This window comes from Pan troglodytes, chromosome 6 (genome assembly GCF_028858775.2).
Source record: "Pan troglodytes isolate AG18354 chromosome 6, NHGRI_mPanTro3-v2.0_pri, whole genome shotgun sequence".
Taxonomy (NCBI): Eukaryota; Metazoa; Chordata; class Mammalia; order Primates; family Hominidae; genus Pan; species Pan troglodytes.
In genome coordinates, this window is record NC_072404.2 from 58,809,917 (window position 1) to 58,831,624 (window position 21,708).

A 21,708-nucleotide genomic window follows, 5' to 3' on the forward strand; every position below is an offset into this window, starting at 1 on the left:
AACATGGCCAGGAGCACTGGCTCACACCTATAATCCCAGCATTTTGGGAGGCTGAGGCAGGTGGATCACAAGGTCAGGAGATTGAGACCACCCTGGTTAACATGATGAAATCCCGTCTCTACTAAAAATACAAAAAATTAGCCAGGCATGGTGGCGGGCACCTGTAGTCCCAGCTACTCGGGAGGCTGAGGCAGAAGAATGACGTGAATCCGGGAGGCAGAGCTTTCAGTGAGCTGAGATTGCGCCACTGCACTCCAGCCTGGGTGACTGAGCGAGACTCTGTCTCAAAAAAAAAAACCAAAAAAAAACTAGAAGAATCTGAGTCCTCTGGCACATACTGTTACAGAACGTATTGTACTCAGCAAATTGACAGGAAAGATTAATATAAAAACTTGCATTAAGTGCTATAGTCCATTCAACATCATAAGGCATGCAATAAAGGCAGAAGAAACTATTTGTCAAGAGGAAAAAAATTCACTAGAACCAGGCTCAGATGTAACATGTCAGAATTATCAGACAGAGAAATTAACGTTGGTATGATTAATATATTAAGGGATCTAATGGAAAAAGAACCAATGGGTTATAAAAAAGGGAAATCAAAAAATGAAACAAAAGACAATACTAGAAATCAAACTCATTGTAACAGAGTTGGAGAATGCCTTTGATGGGTTCCTGTGAAGACTGGGCATGGGCAAGGGAAAAATCACTAAGCTTAAAATTTCTCAATGGAAACTTTTCAAACCAAAATGAAAAGAGTAAAAAAAAAATTAAAAGAAAAAACAACACAACATCCAAGAAAAGCAGAGCAACTTTAAAAGGTTTAATATACACATAATATGAATATTAGGAGAAGAAACAGAAGACAGAGCAGAAAAAAATATTTGAATCAATAGTGTTCAAAAATTTTTCAAAATTAATAACTCACACTGTCTTAGTCTGTTTTCACACTGCCATAAAGAACTGCCAGAGACTGGGTAATATATGAGGAAAATAGGTTTAATTGGTTCACAGTTCCACCTGGATGGGAAGGCCTCAGGAAACTTACAATCACGGCATAAGGGGAAGCAGGCATGTCTTACATTGTGTCAGGCAGGAGAGAGTGAGTGTGAAGGATGAACTGTCAAATACTTATAAAACCATCAGATCTCATGATAACTCACTCACTATCATGAGAACAGTATGTAAGAAACGATCCCCATGATCCAATCACCTGCTTCCCTTAAAACTTGAGGATTATAGGTCCCTCCCTGGACATGTGGGGATTACAACTGAGATAAAATTTGGGTGGGGACCAAGGGGCAAACCATATGAAACACTAATATGGTTTGACTGTGTGTCCCCACCCAAATCTCATCTTGAATTCCCACATGTTGTGGGAGAGAGCCAGCAGGAAGTAACTGAATCATGAGGGCAGGTCTTTTTCATGCTGTTCTCATGATAGTGAATAAGTGTCATGAGATTTAATGGTTTTATAAGGGGGAGTTTCCCTGCACAAGCTCTCTCTTTGCCTGCTCCCAACCATGTAAGACATGACTTGCTTCTCTTTGCCTCCCGCCATGATTGTGAGGCTTCCCCACACAATTCCCAGCCACATGGAACTGTAAGTCCATTAAAACTTTTTTCTATGTAAATTACTGAGTCTCATGTATGTATTTATTAGTAGCATGAAAGATAACTAATATAGTAAATTGGCACCAGTACTGTGGGGCTCTGTGAAAAGATACCCAAAAATGTGGAAGCAACTTTGGAACTGGGTAATAGGCAGAGGTTAGGACAGTTTGGAGGGCTCAGAAGACAGAAAAATGTCAAAAAGTTTGGAACTTCCTAGAGACTTGTTGAATGCCTTTGCCCAAAATGCTGATAATGATATGGACAATGAAATCCAGGCTGAGGTGGTCTCAGATGGACATAAGGAAGTTGTTGGGAACTAGAGCAAAGGTAACTCTTGTTATGTTTTAGCAAAGAAACCGGCAGCATTTGGCCCCTTCCCTGGAGATGTGTGGAACTATGAACTTGAAAGAGATGATTTAGGATATCTGACAGAAGAAATTTCTAAGCAGCAAAGCATTAAAGAGCTGACTCAGGTGCTGTTTAAGGCATTCAGTTTTAAAATGGAAACAGAGCATAAAAGTTCAGAAAAGTTGCAGCCTGACAATGCAATAGAAAAGAAAATCCCATTTCCTGAGGAGAAATTCAAGCCAGCTGCAGACATTTGCATAAGTAATGAAGAAGCAAATGTTAATTGCCCAGATGATGCAGAAAATGTCTCCAGGGCATGTCAGAGACCTTTGTGGCAGCCCCTCCCCTCACAGAACTGGAGGCCTAGGAGGAAAAAATGGTTTTGTAGACCAGGCCCAGGCCCCTGCCTGCTTTGTGCAGCCTAGGGACTTGGTGTCCCATGTCCCAGCCACTCTAGCCATGGCTAAAAGGAACCAATGTATAGCTGGGGCCATAGCTTCAGAGAGTGCAAGCCCCAAGCCTTGGCAGCTTCCATGTGGTGTTGAGCACGTAGGTGCACAGTCAAGAATTGAGGTGTGGGAACCTCTGTCTAGATTTCAGAGGATTAATGGCAATTCCTGGATGTCCAGGCAGAAGTTTGCTTCAGGGATGGAGCCCTCAAGGAGAACCTCTGCTAAGGCAGTGTGGAAGGGAAAAGTGGTGTGTGAGCCCCCACACAGAATCCCCACTTGGATACTGCCTAGCAGAGCTGTAAGAAGAGGGTCACCATCCTCCAGACCCCAGAATAGTAGATCCACCAACAGCTTGTACTGTGCACCTGAAAAAGCCATAGACTCTGAATGCCATCCCATGAAAGCAGCCAGGAGGGAGACTGTACCCTGCATAGCCACAGGGGTGGAGATGCCCAAGACCATGGGAACCCACCTCTTGCATCAGCATGACCCGGATGTGAGACGTGGAGTCAAAGGAGATCGTTTTGGAGCTTTATGATTTGACTGCCCTGCTGGATTTCAGACTTGCATGGGTCCTGTCGTCCCTTTCTTTTGGGCAAATTCTTCCATTTGGAATTGCTATATCTATCCAATACCTGTACCCCCCATTGTATCTAGGAAGTAACTAACCTGCTTTTGATTTTACTGGCTCATAGATGAAAGGGACCTGCCTTTCCTTGGATGAAACTTTTGACTGTGGACTTTTGAGTTAATGCTGAAATGAGTGAAGACTTTGGGGGACTGTTGGGAAGTCATGGTTGGTTTTGAGATGTGAAGACATGAGATTTGGGAGCAGCCAGGGGTGGAATGTTATGGTTTGGCTGTGTCCCCACTCAAATCTCATCTTGAATTCCCATGTGTTGTGGAAGGGACGCTGTGGGAGGTAATTGATTAATGGGGGCAGGTCTTTCCCATGTTGCTCTCATGATATTGAATAAGTCTCACAAGATCTGATGGTTTTATAAGGGGAGTTTCCCTGCACAAGCTCTCTTTTTGCCTGCTTGCATCCATGTAAGATGTGACTTCCTCTTCCTTGGCTTCTGCCATGATTGTGAGGTTTTCCCAGCCACATGGAACAGTAAGTCCATTAAACCTTTTTCCTGTATGAATTACCTCGTCTTGGGTATGTCTTTATTACCAGCATGAAAATGGACTAATACAGACACCAAACCAGAATTTAAAAGAAAAAAAACTCAGAATAGACCAAGCTTGCTAAGAAGAACAGCAAAGATCTCTACACCTAGACATATTATTTTCAAACTGCAGAAAACAAAATACAGAAAAAGAGAAAATCTTGAAAGAAACCAGAAAGTTAGAGAAGCAAACACCTTAGCTATAGGAGAAAAAAGATAAGAACTAGAATAAAATTATCCTCTGAAACCATTCAACCAGGAGGTGAATGAAATGAAATATTTGAAGCATTGAAAGAAAATAAAGCCACCAACATAAAAATTATATATCCACTGAAATAATCCTTCAAATGTGAAGAAGAAACATCCTATTAGCTTCAAGATATAAAGAGATTAAAAGGCATCACTCCTGCCCTCAAATAAGGAAAGAGCTGAGCGAACTGAAAATCAATGACTTCTCAGATCCATCAGAAATCGAGGTCATAAGACAAACTGCCACTCCAAAGTCTGGAGAGACAGATGAACACAGAGAAGTATAGTGAAGATCTGCTTCCAGCAGTGAAGAAAAACATGCTAAAACCAATAAGTGATAGGAAAAAAGAATGATAATTGTGATGAATTATTGACAACTGAATGTGGATTAGCTTGAGGTAAAAACTCTCTGAGGGCCTAGACTGAGGCCCCACATTTTCGTGAGTTTTACCAAACGTAGTTCTCACAGCCTTACTCAATGAAGAATAGACAAAAATCCACTTGTGTTTTGGGCAGGAAGGGGAGAAAAAACATTCTGAAATACACTCAGAGCATTCTCAATAACAGAAACTTCTGTAGAGAAACTATTTTACCAGAACCTTATCTGAGCTGGAAGAACATCAATTAGGCAATTCCAATATCTTCTAGTATTGTATCTCACAGAAGTGGAGAAAAATTAAAAAAAAAAAAAACTCTAGTAAAATAAAACCTCTGTCACTTGCAGTTAGAGCAGACATTCAACTCAGACCAACTCCTAGTCAGATGTACAGAAAGTATCACATTCAAAACCTGATGACCTGACACATTGTGTCAGGCTTTCAACACACACTGAAAGCTGAAAGGCAAGAAAACACAGGCTGGAAAGACAAGCAAGCATCAGAACCAGCATCAGGTATGGAAGAGACTTTGGAAATATTAGACCAGGAATTTAAAATAACTTAGAATAATATATTAAGGAGTCTAATAGAAAAAGTCATCAATACACAAGAACATATGGGTAACACGTGCATACAGATGGAAAATTTAAGAAACAAACAAAAGAAAATGCCAGATAACAAAAACACTGTAGCACAGAAAAAGACTTTCTATAATGGACTCGTTCTTAGACTGGACACAGCTGAGGAAAAATCACTGAGTCTGAACATATGTAATAGAAACTTCCCAAATTGAAATACAGAAACCAAAAAAATTAAAAATATACCAGAATACCCCAAACTGAGGGATCATTACAAAAGCTATAAATGCATATAATAGGAATAGTAGAAAAAGAATAAAGAAACAAAAGAAATATTTGAATTAATAATGACTGAGAATTTTTAAAAATAAATGACATACAATAAACCACAGATCCAGGAGGCAAAGAGAAAACCATGCAGGGTGAAAAACCAGAAAGTCTTCATCTAGGCATATCATAGTCAAACTGCATGAAACAAAGGACAAAGAGAAAGTCTTGAAGGAAGTCACACGGGGAGAATGGGGCAGTTCCTCCATAGAAGAACAGGAATAAGAGTTATATATTACTTCCCATCTGAAACCACACGAGTCAGAAGAAAGTGAAGTGAAATACTAAAAATTGTTGAATGAGAAAAGAAAAAAACACAAAAAACCCAAGATGCCAATTTAGAATTCTGTACTCTGTTATTATCCTTCAAAAGTGAAGAAGAAATAAAAACTTTCTCAGAAAAGTAAAAATTCAGGGAAAGTGTTGTCAGTAGACATGCCTATCTCTCACTGCATCTCTCCAACATTGTACTTGAAATCTCAGTGCATGCAATAAGAAAAACAGAGGGCATGAAAGTTATGCTAATTAGAAAGAAAAAACTTGTCTTTGTTCTCAGATGATCTAATTATGGTTATAATTATAATCATCTATCCAGAAAATCCAAAAGAATTCACAAAAAATTGCTAGAACTTATAAGTGATTATAGCAAGGTCATAGGATGCAAGGTTAATATGCAAAAGTTAATTGCTTTCAAATATAATAACAATGAATAATTGACATTTGAAATTAAAAGTACCATTTAATATAGCTCCCAAAATTAAATACCTAGAATTAAATACATAAAAATTTGTGTAGAATCCATATGTATAAAACTACAATACTCTGATGAAAGAAAACAAAGAAATTCAGTTATGTGAGAGATATTGTCTGCTCATTGACAAGAACACTAAATATTATTAAGATGTCAACTCCTCTCAAGTTGATATATAGATTCTACGACTTCCCACTCAGTATCTCAGACAGTTGTTTTGTGGATATTGACACACTAATTGTTAAATTTATATGGGAAGTCACAAGACTCAGCCAATACAATACTGAAGAAGAACAAAGCTGAAGGACTGTCACCACCCTAATTCAAGACAAATTATAAAGCTACTGTAATTGAGTCATGTGGTATTGGTGAAAAATAGACACATAAATAAATATAACAGAATACATAATACAAAAATGAAACCACACAAACCCAGTGAAGCAATCTTTGAAAAGGGAGGGAAGGTAATTTAATAGAAAAAATAATAGTATTTTCAAAAAACAGTGTTGAAACAGCTGGATCTGTATATCCAAAATAATATAATCAGACACAAACCTTACACAACCTTACATCAAAATTAACTCAAAAAGACCATAGACCTAAATATATAATGCAAAACTGTAAATCTTATAGGAGAAAAAGTAAGGAAAAACATTCTATGTGACTTTGAACTGGGTGGGAGTTCTTAACAGCACAATCCAAAAATAAAAATATAATAATAATAATATAGACTACATTAAAATTAAAAACTTCTGCTCTGTGAAAATATTTAACTGTATACATTAATATACACATTTTGTGCTATGGGCACTTAGGAAATACTTGGTGTCATGAGTCCACCATTACTGGGCTCATCAAAAACAGAATAGTTTCATCATCCTAAAACTACCATCATTCACTCATTCAATACTTCTCTGCCTTAGTCTCTGGAAACCACTGATCTTATTGCCTCTATAATTTTTATTTTTTCAGAATACCATATAATTGGTATATGGTACATAGCCTTTTCAGATTTTTTTTCACTTAATAATGTGCATTTATGATTCATCTACTAATTGTCATGACTTGATAGCGCATTCCTTTTTATTGATGGTAATATTCCATCATATATTTGTAAGAAAATTGTTTATCCATTTCTCTCTCTCTCTCTCTCTTTTTTTTTTTTTTTTTTAAGACAGTGTCTTGTTCTGTCACCCTGGCTGGAGTGCAGTGGTGCAATCTTGGCTCACTGCAACCTCCACTTCTAGGGTTCAAGCAATTCTCATGCCTCATCTTCCTGAGTAGCTGGGCTTACAGACACATGCCAGCATGCCTGGCTAATTTTTGTATTTTTTGTAGAGAGGGAGTTTTGCCATGTTGGCCAGGCTGGTCTTGAACTCTTAGCCTCAAGTGATCTGCCCATCTCGGCCTCCCAAAGTGCTGGGATTACAGGCATGAGCCACCGCACCAGGCCCATTCATCTCTTGAAGACTATCTTGATTGCTTCGAAGTTTTGGCAATTATAAATAAAGCTACTGTAAAAATTCATATACAGGCTTGGGTGTGGAAACAGGTTTTGAAATCAGTTGGGTAAATATATAGGAGTTCAACTGCTGGATACCACGGTAAGACTATGTTTAATGTTTTTAGAAACTCTCTGCCTTCCAAAGTGACTGTCCCATTCTGCATTTCCACCAGAAAAGAATTAGAGTTCCTATTGCCCTGAATTCTCCACAGCAGTTGATAGTGTCAGTTGTTTTTTTTCAGATTGTGGGCATTATAATAGATTGTAGGGGTTTCTCATTACGATTTTATTTTGCCATTCCCTAATGACAAGTCATTTTAAGTTTCATCTTTATATTCATTCAGTCTATTTATAATTTTTCTTCATTATGTAATTGAGCTGTTTGATTTTAATTGTTAATATTTAAGACTTCTTGCATATTTTGATACAAATCCTTTCTCAAATGTGTGATTTGAAAATATTTTCTCCTTGTTTTTGCTTGCTTTTTGATTCTCTTAATATTTTCTGGAGAAACATCTCATACAAGCATAGAAAGAAAAAACAAAACAAATAAAATCACCCTTTCTTCATTCGTAAGCTTAAATATAACTGTATTGAAAAATTTCCCCTTTCTATAAAACAAAAATAATCTGATAAACTCATTCAAAAATAAGAAATAAAAAAATGAATTTCAACTTGTTACTCTGCAAAGGTAAATTTGCATTTCAGCAATGTCTAAAACATATTACAAATATTATTATTAAGAAAAAAAATCCAATACAGAGTTGTTCCACTGAAAGAGAGCCTTCTTAGAAGCAGATCATGGTGTCAGGAGATTGAGACCATCCTGGCTAACATGGTGAAACCCCATCTCTACTAAAAAACACAAAAAATTAGCTGGGCGTGGTGGCAGGCATCTGTAGTCCCAGCTACTTGGGAGGCTGAGGCAGGAGAATGGGGTGAACCTAGGAGGCAGAGCTTGCAGTGAGCCGAGATCACGCCACTGCACTCCAGTGTGGGTGACATAGTGAGACTCCGTCTCAAAAAAAAAAAAAAAAGACCCCATGATACTTAACTTATGCATTGAATTAATTTACATCAAACAAATGCATATTTTACTTTCATTCTACCTACAGGTGTCCACACATCATCATGTAAGATAAAGGCATGGAAAATGAATAATAAAGAGGTCTTATTCACAGTGAAAAAGATATAGCTAGGTAACATTAAAAGGATGTAGAAACTGATGGCTCTCATGACACCTGAATAGTAGTACTCCTGATAAATTATGCAGGTCAAGATATCGCAGAGAAGACAAAAGCACCAAAGAAAGAAAAATCACTTTTCAGTATGGAAATTCATGAAGGTTCACATTGCCCTATTATTAAAATCTAATAGTCAACCAGCAGAAAAATGGAGATGGCCAACTACGAATAGACAAGCAGTAGGAAGAAGACACAGAGTTCTTAGGGAAAATTCATTGAGAGGTCTACCTGTGGCTGTTATGGATTAATTAGTTGTGGGAAAATATTTCTGCTAAGACATAAACATAATGTTGTTATATATATATATATATATATATATATATATATATATATATATATATACACACACACACAAACACACACACACACACACTAGAAGGCCAGTGGGGACCAGCTTGCTTTTGGAGCCTTGAGGGACCAAGATCTTTGAGACCTGGGGAGAGATGAGGCTGTATTTTGTAGCCATTTTCCCTGAGTATATTTTCTAATTCTGAGCACATAAATCCAGGCAAAACATATAGTTAGAGGATCATCTTTCTGAAACAAAGAAACCAACTAAAATTTTGGCAGTCTAGGAGGCTTCACAGACAAATTTAGTGATTTTGGAAGAGAAAGACAGAGAAATCAGTCCAATCCTCAGTTGCTACTTGCCAAACTTTAAAACTGGATGGCATAGGATGATAAAAAGCAAAGCAGAAAAATCTAAAGAACACTGGAATTTATAGCAGTCTCGTGGTACTGGGGAAACAAATATCAGAGTTTGGGATGTACAGCAGTGGGGTTAAGGACTGGAAGCACCCCATGATCTCAGTTGGAAAATTGAGGAAGCCGCACAATAGCAGGAGAGGAGGCACAGGTGAAAAAAAAAAAAAAGACAAAAAACAAACAAAAAAAACCTTTTACCAGAATTGCAACACAACCTTAAATTAGTTCTATCTAGCCTAATCTTTCTACCAGGCAGAGGACAAGTAAAGCATCTTTGGGGAAAGATGAGAGCTTTTTCAATTTGTAAACAATGTCTATCACTGTACAAATTGTACACAAGGGACATGACATTGTGAAAATTGTGGTTTAGCATGAGCAAAAGTCAGGATCTGGCTTGAGATACTGTAGCTATGTGGAGAATTAGCCAAGCAAAGGAAGAGAGTGTCCTGAGGGAGGTAGGAAAAATTTTATTGTAAAATGTTTCAAATAGTTAAGCAGCTGTTAAATGAGTGCAAGTTAATAAAGAAGCCACAGAACTATATATAAAGTCTGTCCTCATTATTCATGAATTTTATGTGTAAATTCACCTACTTGCTGAAATTGAGTTGTTACTCCAAAATCAATATTTTCAGTGCTTTTGAGGTCATTTGTGAACATGTGCAGAGGAGCGAAAAATTTGGAGCCATTCAATATGCACATTCTCAGCTGAGCCTGAATAAAGCGGACACTGTGTTCTTGTCTCAACTTTCATACTATAAACAAGCATCTATGCCAGGCGCAAGCGGCTCACACCTGTAATCCCAACACTTTGGGAGGTCGAGGCGGGCAGATCACTTGAGGTCAGGAGTTTGAAACCAGCCCTGCCAACATGGTGAAACCCCGTTTCTACAGAAAAAAAAAATGCAAAAATATTAGCTGGGTGTGGTGGCGGGCACCTGTAATCCCAGCTACTTGGGAGGCTGAGGCAGGAGAATTGCTTGAATCCAGGAGGTGAATGTTTCAGTGAGCCAAGACTGCACCACTGCACTCCAGCCTGGGTGACAGAGGGAGACTCCATCTCAAAAATAAAAAATAAACAAGAATAATAAACAAACCAACAAGTGTCCGCTTCAAGTCCATTTAGTGTCACATTTTTAAATTTTTGTGCTTCTTCTTGGTCAATTTGCCATTTAAAATGTTCCTATGTATAGTGCTGAAGTGTTGTCTAATGTTCCTAAGTGCAAGAAGGCTGTGATGTGCCTTATGGAGAAAATTCCTGTGTTAGAAAACACTTCATTTAAGTATAACTTATAGGACTGTTGGCCGTTAAGTCCAGAGTTAATGAATTACCAATATATATTAGATAAGGTGTCTGTAAACAGAAAAACCCAAAAAGCAAGATAATATCTTGATTAGTTGATAAAAATGTAGTGACCAGAGGCTCACAGGAGCTCAATCCCAAATTTTCCCCAGGAGCATGACTGTGTTTTTGGAAGGCTGGATTCAGTAGCAATGAAGAGGCTGTGGGTAAGGTATGTAAGGCTGAGTAACACTCTGGAGAACTGAGCAGCCTGTGGCCCAAAGTGCAGCTGGTCCCCACATAATTTTAATTCAATGGCAACCACACTAAACCTATTTTTATCAAAATGGCTCAGAATCTACATTTGCATGTTGTCCAGGAAGATAGACCCTGTGCTTTGAATACATAGTCAATGTTTAATGACAGGAATATGTTCTAGGAAATATATCATTAAGCAATTCCATCATTGTGTGAACACCATGGAGTGTACTTACATAACCATAAGATGCGAGAGTGTGCTACACACCTAGGCTGTATCCTACAACCTATTGCTCCCAGGGTACAAACTAGTACAGCAATTGTAACACAATGCGAAGTAGTTGTGTGTCTAAACATACCTAATCATGGAAAAGGTACAGTAAAAGTAGGTATCATAATCTTATGGGATCATCATCATGTATGTGACAAAATGTTGTCAGGCAGCACATGACTGTAATTGCTAGCAGGACATTTAAATTTAAATGGTCACCAGGTGATGGGTTCAAAGAATAAAACATGTAGAAGAAGGGAGAAGACAAAGGGAGTGAACAGAACGTCAGTCTATGGCTCATTCTAATATTTGGGTGGCGGATCTCTTTAGCTAAGAACACTTGGGCTTTACAGTTTGTTAAGAATAGAGAGCTTGAGGATCATGGCTGCAGAGAGTGTTTTGAACCACAAATAAGGAAAGCAATCTCACTAGAAGAGTAATGGCAGATATGAGATTGTCATTAGTTAAAGATCAAATTAGTAATGAAAAGGGATATACAGGGAGAGTTTAGAATTGTGGGGGCAGGGCTGGGCACGGTGGCTCACGCCTGTAATCCCAGCACTTTGGGAGGCCGAGGTGGGCAGATCACGAGGTCAGGAGATCGAGACCATCCTGGCTAACACGGTGAAACCCTGTCTCTACTAAAAATACAAAAAAATTAGCCAGGCATGGTGGCGAGTGCCTGTAGTCCTAGCTACTCGGGAGGCTGAGGCAGGAGAATGGCGTGAACCCAGGAGGTGGAGCTTGCAGTGAGCCGAGATCATGCCACTGCACTGTAGCCTGGGCAACAGAGCAAGATTCCATCTCAAAAAAAGAATTGTAGGGGCAGTGCAGAGATATTTGAAAGGAAAGCATGGGAAAGATAATTTTACCTGGAAGCAGTGTTAAGAAAATATGTTTTCTCAACATGAAAAGAAGGGAAAATATTTTTAGACAAAAAATATAAAGTAGAATGATATGGTACATTATTCCAGAGGTGGAAGAGGATTAAATCAAGAGCAAATTGCACTGCTATAGCAATGATTAAAGATTTTCCATTTCTACCAATGAGAAAGAGGGAAAAATGCATCGGAGATAAAAAGGAAATGGATAAAAGAAGAAAGAAAAAGATAAATGTAACAGAAATAAAAGAAGTGAGATATTCTGTAAAACAATCTAGAAATTTCAAGGTGGCTGTCAGTAACGTTCAGTTCATTTATTTTTGAAAATATGTTTGTAACAATCTACTAGGCATCTTATATGTTAGGCAGTATGACTGGCTTGGAGAAAAAAGCTATTAAATGGATACTAGTCTTGGCTCTCAGGTTGCTTAAAGCACATTCGACAGAAAGGTAACAGACGTATGTTCAAGGTGGTTTTGCCACAAAAGGGCTGGTGTTATATGGAGCTACCCTTAAACTAGCTTGGGGAAGGAGTCCAAAGAAGGTGAGTCTTAAAATGTGTTCAGAAGGGAGAGAAATGAAGAAAAGGGCAAATAAAATTCTAGGCAGAGGGTAGGCAGAGGCAAGGAAGTATGAGAAAGCAAGGATAAGTTGAGACATTGAAGAAGTTAAAAAAAATACTAGAATCCATGTGTGTCTAAAAAATGTCAGCTGGGAAGATAAGCTGAAGCCAGATAATGGCACTGGAGTGTGATGTGATGGATTTTGTTTTTATTTTAGAAACATCATACAGATGGTAGATTGCAGAATGTCATTTATCTCCAGAATGACAAAGGAACCAGAGCCTTCACCCAAGAGTGGAGTGTGCAAGTAGGTTGGGGATATGAAGGCAGTGGAAAATATTTTGAACAGCTGCTAAAAGAAGAGTTATAATGAGTCAATCAGAGATGAGGAAAATCATTCCTAAATATCTCTAAGACCCTGGCCAAAGTTGCTTAGCACGAAATTGTGGTGAAGCTAGTCATCACAATTATGGCAACAACAGCTTAGGCTGAGCAGCAAAATAATAAGAAAGATAAAATATTGTTGAATAATTGTGAGTGAGATATGTCTCATTGTCCTTTGTGGACAAAGAACAATGAAAGACATAAACTCAGGGCACAATTAAATTGGTAAACCTCTAATTCTATTATGGGTATGGGTGCAAAAATAAAACCTTGAGTGGACTCAGAACACAGGAGAGAAGAGAAGATGATCTGATGGGATAACTGTCTAAGTGCAGAATGAAATAAAAGGGAGAGAGATATGAAAGAATATATATCAGCCAGTTAAGAGAATCATAGAGTTCAAAAACCTCAGAGTTGGATTAATTCCTGGTAATAATAAGGCTTAGGGTGTAAGTCACTGACAGTCAATTAAGTATGCTGGAGTTGAAGGTCAAAAGAAATGAGTCAGAAAAGTTGGATAATTAAACTCAGAATGGGGGAGATAACTCAACAGTGCAATTATTGATTAGAACACCAGAGTGATGTCACCTATCACAAGACCACATTGACAAACGTTTTTTCTTTTCTTTTTAAAATGAGAGGCTACTTGAAAAAGTGTTTAATGGATCGAAATTTGACTCAGTAAGGAAGTAATATGGCAGAACTTGGGGATAATTTTTGACTTTTGAGTTTTAGTAAGTTGGAGACATTGTAGATTTAGTATGAAGTTTATTCTTTACATTTTCTGCAGAGAAATTGTTAAAAGTGTGAATGAAAGTAAAAGAAAGGCCTCCCCTCATTTTTCCCATTTGTGTGTTTTCTATTATATTAAATATCATTGGAATTATTTATAAGCTTTAAGCTTAAGGAACATCACCCATAGATTGTTGTCTGTTCAAAACTGAAATCTCATTTTCTGATGTGGACCATGGTGTACTAAATGCTCAATCAATGCTTGTGGAATAAATGAATTAGTCTTAGAATTAAACTTAAGTAATATGGAATTAAATCTCTATTATTTTCTTTTCCAACCTTGTGTTCATTGACAAATTGTTTATATTATTCTCAGTTTTGATTCTTTACATATAATATTGATTATATAATAACTAAACATAAGGCTATATTGGGAAGATAGTAAAATAAAATATTAAAATGCCTCGTAATTATAATTATTAAATAAGCTCACCTGAATTTAACACTTCTTTTGTTGTGATGTATAGTGTTAAGTAAGCTGTTTAGAGATAACTAAGATCTGATATTTTTAATGTGATAGGTTTCTCTTCCACACCAGTAATTGGTGATGCAAATCCTTTTCCAGTTTTAATCATAACCAATCTCTTTTTTGTTCATTGCCTTTAAAAAAGAAATACAATTTTCAAGTAGTCAGAGTACAAATTGTAAGCATGTATCTCTTAAAATTTTTACATATATTTCTAGGACCATCACTGAGATTATAATATAGAACATTTTTATCTCCCCAGAAAAGTTTGCCCTGTGCTGTTCTAGCCAACAGCACCTCAGCCAGAATAGTATAACCCTGTAGTTACTTTTAATGCCTTTGAGATCCATCCCAGTTGTTAAATTTATCAGTAGTTTGTTCTGTTAAAAATGTTCTTTAGTATTGCATTGTACAAATAACAGACCTTTAGGTATTCTATTGTTGATGGATATCTCAGTAGTTTCCCACGGTATTTGTTGTAAGAATGCGCTTTCACCAGTCATTTTGTAAACATAGTTACAAAGTAAGTAGAAAATATTTTAAACACAATGGTAATGAAATTAAGACATGCTAAAAATTGAGTGTTCCATCTAAACTATGCCGAGAGTTAATTTATAGGCTTAAATGCAAATGTAAAAAAAATCAAAGCCTAGAAGTAAATAAATATCTACCCAAAGAAACAAAAATCAACAATCGGGGCATTAAATCTACAAGAAGTAGTAATAATAGGGTTGCCAAATAAAATACAGGCTATTCTGGTCCAATTGAATTTCAGATAAACATATATATTAGTGTAAGCAAGTGTCAAATATTGGAAAGGAATATACTGATACTAAAAAAAAATGGCATACCTGAATTCATATTTACCTGTGCATCCTGTTCTCTTTTGTTCCCCTGTCTTACATTCCTAAGTGGAAAGCTGGTCACCATGTGAGAATATTATTATTAAGAATAATGATAATGAAATGAGAAACAAGTCTATAATAAAGGCATCAATAAAGATAAAAATTTGTTCTTTGAAAACACTAATAACATTTTTAACACCTGAGAATATCAGAGACAGCACACACAAAAGTACACAATATAAGACATAAAAAACAGAACATCACTATAGATATTAATGACATAGAAATTAGAAGAGAATACTATGGTCTACTTTATGCCCATAAATTCAAAATCTTAGATAAAATACCAAATTGCTTGAAAAAATTATAATAAGAAACAAAAAACATAAATGAAAAATTTGTATTTCTTTTTAACATAAAACATTAAAATTCAAACCATAATTAAATAACATTACTCAAAATGTAAAGCACAGATGAATCTTATGAAATATTTAAAACAGAAATAACACAAATCTTAGGCAAACCCTTTCATAAACTAGAAAAAAAAGACATTCTAATTTATTTTCTGACGAAAAAGAGAACTTGATACTAAAATCAGACATGAATACAAGAAAGACTATTTCTACTTCTGGCTCTTTTATGGACTTGGATAAAAACATAAAAAAAAGCAAACAGAATCAATATATCAATGAAAAGAATACTGCATTATAATCAAGTTCATTTGGCTTTAGGGATTCTAGTTTAGCCACAGGATATTAGTGTAACAAAACAAAGGGAAACAGGTGATACAAGTTTTTTGGTTTTTTTTTAGACATGGTCTGTTGCCCAGGCTGGAGCTCAGTGGCGCCATCTTGGCTCACTGTAACCTCCACCTCCCTGGTTCAAGCGATTCTCCTCCCTCAGCCTCCTGAGTAGCTGGGACTACAGAAGCCTGCCACCACACCCGGCTAATTTTTGTACTTTTAGTAGAGACGGGGTTTCACCATGTTGGCCAGGCTGGTCTCGAACTCCTGACCTCACATGAGGTCTGCCTACCTTGGCCTCTCAAAGTGCTGGGATTACAGATGTGAGCCATCGCGCCCCACCACAAGTGATACAATTATCTCAATAGGTGTTAATAAAACTGTCTGCACAACTAGAATGGTAGAAAGAAATATTTAATATACAAAAAAATAAGAGTAAACACTTTATGTTAAAAATTTCAATATATTTCTGTTGAGAGCAAAATAATGTTCCATACAATTATTGGATGGTCCTGAAAAATATAATAAGGCACAAAAAGGAGCACAACAGGATTGAAAATGAAACAATGGTATCCTATTACACAGAACATATATTTACCTATTGACAAAATAATCCGTACATAAATTTTAGACAAGTGACTTCATCCAATGTGCTTCCTGATGGGATTGGATAAAAACTACATAATATCACTTCATTTTTAGATTTTCCAAATATTTTTCAGCTACATCTAATCACAGACAAATCTAGAACATAGGGCATTCTACAGATAAACATGTCTGCATACTTTTTCAATGTCAGGAAAAAGGAAAAAAAAACAGTTGGAGTAACCCATTTTAGACTTTTAAAAAAGCATAAAAATCATGGAAACCCAATGAAACGAATGAACCAATATTGAGTGTTGGCTAAAAAAAAAACAGTCCTAAAACATTTTTGGAACACATGAAGCTATATTAGGCGATGTAATTAATACTAACATACTTAGGTGTAAAAGTCATCACGTGGCTAAGTAGGAGGAGATACTTGTTCTTAACAGCTTTTTGAGAATTCCTTCTAAACAATTTTGGCAAAAATAATTCTGTCTTTCTACCTATCTACTCAGAGAGCAGATATAGCAAAATATTACCTATTGATAACTTAGGAGAATTGAGCTTTTTTCCAACTTTTCTAAACATAATGTTTTAAGAACTCTTAGGAATGTTTATGTGATCCTAACAAAAATAATAACAAAACATAAGGCTATATTGGGAAGATAGTAAAATATTAAAATAATTAAATGTTAAATATTAAATAATATTAATTAAAATATGATCACATAAAAATTCTTTATGATTGTTATAGGGCATTTATACCATAATGTTATCAAACATATGTGACCATGTTTTTTTTTCTGTGTCCTCTATTGACACAACTACCATATTAGTAGATTGACAAAAATCTATCAAGAGTTTTGTGAATAATTTAAACTAGCTCAAAAGATTTAAAATATTAGGGCCAATTTCCCAAAAGAAAAAAAATATATAACATATATTACATATAAAATATATAAGATGATATATAATAAAATATATATAATGTTTATTATACACATATCAATTTATATATATCAGGTTTATACATAAAAATCACATTTATATCTATATAGAAGTACAAAACAATACAAAACAATATCTTAAACGATACCATTTGTAATAGTTTCAGAAACATCTTTCAAGGAACAGATATATAAAACATGGACAAGATTCCACTCAAAAAGCTATAAAAATATATTGATAGAAACTAAATTGAACCTAATATACATATCAAATTTCATTGATTAAAAGGTTCAGTATTACACACCATACCAAAGCGGATATACAGATGGAAAATAAATGTAGGAAAAGATGCTTCACATCACATCATATGGCATCAGGGATGTGGAAATTAAAGTAAAAATGAGATACCACTATGCGCCTATTAGAAAGGCAAAATCCAGAACACTGACCGCACCAAGTTCTCATGAGGATGTGGAGCAACAGGAACTTTCATTCAGTGCAGGTGGGAATACAAAATGGCATGACTGCTTTAGAAGACAATTTGGAAGTTTCTTACAAAACTAATGTTAATAAAAGACCATGAGGTTTGCAGAGGAAAAATAAAGAAGTGTTTTATTTTCTAATAATAATAATAAATCTGCTGATCAGAGAGATGCAGTCTCCAAAGTAAAACAAAAGTGCACTCTGGAGATAAAGAGGGTGTCTGGCTTAAATAGGGAAAGTTCCTGCCCCAGCTCTCAATCAGGTCTGTATATGCAAATGAATAACTCAAATTCATTCAGTCCTGATTGGTTTGGAATTTTCCAACCCCAAACCAGAAGTCTGTTGGATGCCTTTCAGGAGGCTACTGGGAGGAGTTTTCTGCCATGTTATCTCAGCTCCAGACATAGGGTTACAGGAACCGTCTTAGCTCAGAGGTGCAAACACGATATTCCTCTGGAGCTGCTCACTCCTGAGAATAATGGAAAAAAGTAACTCACTGGCCACAGTGAGTAATCACCCTTTGCTCACTCACTACAGCCAGTGTGTTCATTTTACTTCACACTAAACATATTCTTACCATGCAATCCAGCAATCACACTCCTTGGCATCTACCCAAAGGAGCTGCAAACATTTATCTACACATAAACCTACACAAGATGTTTACAGCAGCTTTATTCATAATTGCCAAATGCTGGAAGCAATCAAGACGTCCTTCAGTAGACAAATGGATAAATAAACTGCGGTACATTCAAATGATAAAACGTTTCTCGGCATTTTTAAATAAGTAAGCTATCAAGCCATGAAAAGAAATGGGGGAAACTCAGTTCCATGCTATTAAGTTAAAGAAGCAAATCTGAAAAGGATACATACTTTAAAATTCCAACTATATGACATTCTGGAAAAGGGAAAACTATGGAGACAGTAAAACAATCAGTGCTTGCCAGGAGTTAAGGGAAGGGAGAGATGAGTAAGTGGAGCACAGAAGAGTTTCAGGGCAGTGAAGCTACTTTGTACAATACTTTAATGGTGGATATATCATTATAAGTTTGTCCAAATGTACAGAATGACTACAAGAGTGAAACCTGCGTAAACCATTGACTCTGCATGATAATGATGTTCCTGTGTGGATTCACATCAGTTGCAACAAATGTGCCCCTCTGGTGGGGGATGTTGACAACGGGGAAAGTGTGTATATGTGGGGTCAGGAGGTATATGGGCAATTTCTTTAACTCGTCACAATTTTGTTGTAAACCTAAAACTGCTCTTAAAAGTAAAATCTCTTAAGACTCAATATTGTAAAGATGTTTGTTCTCCCAAAATTGATTTGTACATACAATGTCATTCTAAGAAAAATCCAGTACTCTCTTTGTATGTGTGGAAACTGGAAACCGATTCTAAAATCTAACCGGAAATCTAAAGGACTAAGAATAGTTAAGACATGCATGAAGAATAAAGACAGATTTAATCACTTGATAGTAAAACTTATTTTAAGCTGATAATTTAGTGTGCTGTTGATTCAAAAATAAACCAATAAAACCAAAGAAAGTCCAGAAATAAACGCCCCCATGTAAGTATCCCATTTAGAACAAATGTGAAAGTGTGGACCAGTGGTAACTAATGTGCTTTTCAATAAATTATGGCGGATTTTGGCACAACGGAATTACACTGAGTAGCTGTAGGAGCTCAAAGAGAAAGGCCCCAGACTGCTGAAGCAGCCGCCAGCTCCTGCGGGCCCTCCTTGGACCTGTACTCTAAGTTGAGGGAGGCTGAGGAGACACCGAGCACGCTGCAGGCCGGGTGTGACCAGCACTGCAGCATCCTGGCGGAGATGGAGGGGATGCTCAGACGCCTGCAGAAGATCCTGGAGGAGGAGGAGCAGGTGTCGAGGGCCAAGGTGGGCACCAGAGAGGAAGTACTCCAGAAGTCACTGGGCAGTGAAACATCTCAAACATATTGTAGAGAAGCTAAAAGGAGAACTTGAAAGTTCAGACCAGGTGAGGCAGCACACCTCACATTTGGAGGCAGGGCTGGAGAAGCACATGGCAGCCCCCCATTGCTGTGCCAGAACTATGCCGTGGAAGTGGTGCAGTTGAGGCAACTTCTATTAGAATCTCAATCTCAGCTGGATGCAGCCAAGAGTGAAGCCCAGAAACAGAAGGATGTACTTGCCCTGCTCAGGCAGCAGTTGAGTGAAATGAAGAGCCATGTAGAGGATGGTGACATAGCAGGGTCCCCAGTTTCCTCCCCAGACTCACCCCCAAACCCCCTAGCCAAGCACAACCCCGTTCAGCTGAAGACGCAGTTGGAGCGGACAGAAGCCATCCTGGAGGGCAAGCAAACGCCACTGCAGAAGCTCATGGCAGAGTTTGAGGCTCCTCAGGCCTCAGTGTGTTGGTTATAAGAAGACTTGGAAAAGCTCAGTGCAGCCTGTACCCTGGAGTCTTCAGAAATGGAGGAGGCCGCGCAGCTGAAGGAGAGACTAGAAAAAGAGAAGACGTTAACGAATGATCTGGGCCGGGCGGCCACCAAACTACAGGAGCTTCTGAAAATGACCCAGGAGCAGCTGGCAGGGGAGAAGGACACAGTGAAGAAGCTGCAAGAACAGCTGGAAAAGACGGAGGGCCGCAGCAGCTCAAAGGAGGGCACCTCTGTCTGAGTCTCCTCTGTGGAAAAAGAAGTTACTGTTGGACTTACCAAAATGCGTACACATTTCTTACAAATAAACCAACCAACCTACACAGCGTTATCCAGGCCCAACTTTCGGTAGCTCTAAGAGAAGCCATTAGAGACTTGAGAGTGTCTTGGAGCCACAGAAGTAGACCTTCCAGAGCCCCCATTTGTAAACGAACCTGTGTCATATTTGATAAACACGATTCTGGGCACAGCCCTAGGCCACCGCTGAGTGACACCAAAGCCCTACTGGACTCTGACAGCCCCTATGGTGTGTGTGGGAGGCCAGGAGCTCTGGGGTCTGTCTGTTGATGCAACTGAGAGGTGACAGTGTGCAGGCAGCCCTCACAGCCCTAGCTCGCTCACGATGCCTCCTCGCCTTGACGCCCATTCTAGCTGCGCTTGAGGAGCCCTTCAGCCCGCCGCTGCACAGTGGGAGCCCTTCTCTTGGCTGGCTGAGGCTACAGCCAGCTCCCTTGGCTGGCTGGGAGGTGTGGAGGGAGAGGCATGGGTGGGAACCGGGGTTGCACTTGCGGGCCAGCTGGAGTTCCGGGTGGGCATGGGTTTGGTGGCCCTGCACTTGGAATGGCCGGCCAGCCCTGCTGGCCCCGGGCAGTGAGGGGCTTAGCACCTGGGCCAGCAGCTGCGGAGAGTGCACCAGGTCCCCAAGCAGTGCTGGCCCACTGGCGCTGCGCTTGATTTCTTGCCTGGCCTTAGCTGCCTCCCCACAGGGCAGGGCTCGAGACCTGCAGCCCGCCATGCCTGAGTCTCCCCCCACCACCGTGGGCTCCCGCATGGCCTGAGCCTCCCTGATGAGGGCTGCCCCCTGTTCCATGGCTCTGGGTCCCATCGACTGCCCAAGGGCTGAGGATTGCGGGGGCAGGGCGGGAATTGGCAGGCAGCTCCACCTGCGGCCGGGCTGTGGGATCCACTGGGTGAAGCCAGCTGGGCTCCTGAGTCTGGTGGGGACTTGGAGAACCTTTGTGTCTAGCTAGGGGATTGTAAATACACCAATCAGCACTCTGTATCTAACTCAAGGTTTGTAAACACACCAATCAGCACCCTGTGTCTAGCTCAGGGTTTGTGGATGCACCAATAGTCAGTCTGTATCTAGCTAATCTGGTGGGGACTTGGAGAATCTTTATGTCTAGCTAAGGGATTGTGAATACACCAATCAGCATTCTGTGTCTAGCTCAAGGTTTGTAAATGCACCAGTCAGCAC

The 21,708-nt window shown here is 38.4% G+C and overlaps 1 pseudogene; it reads left to right on the forward strand.

The window, feature by feature from the left end:
* The first annotated feature begins 17,681 nt into the window (after positions 1-17,681).
* On the forward strand, positions 17,682-20,560 carry LOC472366 (ribosome-binding protein 1-like; annotated as a pseudogene).
* Positions 20,561-21,708: the final 1,148 nt, after the last annotated feature.